General features: G+C 41.9%; 1 non-coding gene across 1 annotated transcript; it reads left to right on the top strand.

Moving 5' to 3' along the window:
- The first annotated feature begins 152 nt into the window (after positions 1-152).
- LOC122098127 lies at positions 153-316 on the top strand. The gene has a single exon (XR_006145675.1). It is a non-coding gene; the product is annotated as a U1 spliceosomal RNA (small nuclear RNA).
- Positions 317-1,622: the final 1,306 nt, after the last annotated feature.

Raw genomic sequence — 1,622 nt, 5'->3', positions numbered from 1 at the left:
AAAACACCAAAGGAGCTTTAATAAATATTCAGCAAAATTTATCTAGTATTTAAAGCTTAATCCTCAGATTTCAGCATTCTGAGTAGCTAGGATTACAAATGTGAACTACTCTCACGTGTTTGTTAGTTTTTTTAAATACCAAGTCAGCCTTGTTACTTACCTGGCAAGGGAGATACTATGATCACGAAGGTGGTTTTCCCAGGGCCAGGCTTATCTATTGCACTCCAGATGTGCTGACCCCTGAGATTTCCCCAAATGTGGGAAATTCGACTGCATAATTTGTGGTAGTGGGGGACTGTGTTAGTTCTCTCCACTGGATAGATAGATAGATAGATAGATAGATAGATAGATAGATAGATAGATAGATAGATAGATAGATAGATAGATAGATAGATAGATAGATAGATAGATAGATAGATAGATAGATAGATAGATAGATAGATAGATAGATAGATAACATTGTATTTTATATTGGCCTCATCTGCTTTCCTGCACTCAGCAGTCACTTGGTCCTAAGGACTACTGTAAAGGATGAGGTATCTCTAGGCCTACTTTGTAGTTGCTAGGAACTACAAGGAGTAGAAAAATCAGCTTGAACTCACCATGAGAAAATAAATGAGGAAGTTGGGAGCAGGTGGCTTACACATGTAATCCTAACTACTCAAGAGGCTGAGATCTGAGGATTGCAGTTCAAAGCCAGCCCATGTAGGAAAGCTCATGAGATTCTTATCCTCAATTAACCACCAGAAAACTAGAAGTGGGCTCTGGCTCAAGTGGTAGAGCATTTCACTTGAGCTGAAGAGCTCAGGGACAGCAACCAGAGTTCAAGTCCCATGACATACAAATAAAAAGAAAGAAAACAGATAAGTGACCAGAGCCAATGGCTCATACCTGTAATTCTAGCTAGTTAGAAGGCTGAGATCTGAGGATCAAGATTCAACACCAGCCTAGGAAGGAAAATCTATGAGATTCTTATTTCCAATTAACCACTGAAAACCGTAAGTGACAATGTAACTCAAAGCGGTAGAGCACTATCCTTGAGCACAAAAGATCAGGGACAGGATCCAGGACCTGAGTTCAAGCCCCACAACCGACCAAAAAAAAAAAAAGAAAAAAGGAATGAGAAGCCACCACAATATACAGAATAACTCCTCCCTTCCTTCTTTTCTTGCTTCTATTCCTTCACATCCTTTCCCCCTTTCTATCCTAGAACTTAAACTCAGGGCCTCATGCATTTTAGGTAGGTACTTTACCAGATGAGCCATACACCTGCTTTTTTTGGCTTTAGTTATTTTTCTTTCTTTCTTTTTTTGGGGGGGGAGGGTCCAGTCGTGGGGCCTGAACTCTGGGTCTGGGCGCTGTCCCTCAGCTCTTCACTTGAGCCACAGCGCCACTTCTGGCTTTTTTCTTTTTGCTTATGTGGTGCTGAGGAATCGAACCCAGGGCCTCAGGCATGCAAGGCAAGCGCTGTACCACTGACCACCTTCCCAGCCCTCATTTTTCTTTTGTTGGTTATGTTACTTGAACTCTGTGCCTGGGTGTTGTCCCTGAGTTCTTCAGCTCAAGGTGAGGGCTCTACTGTTTGAGCCACAGTACCACTTCTGGTTTTCTAGTGGTTTATT

The sequence above is a fragment of the Dipodomys spectabilis genome, unplaced genomic scaffold (genome assembly GCF_019054845.1).
Source record: "Dipodomys spectabilis isolate Male_0828 unplaced genomic scaffold, ASM1905484v1 ptg000460l, whole genome shotgun sequence".
Lineage (NCBI taxonomy): Eukaryota > Metazoa > Chordata > Mammalia > Rodentia > Heteromyidae > Dipodomys > Dipodomys spectabilis.
This window is presented reverse-complemented; position numbering and strand designations above follow the sequence as displayed.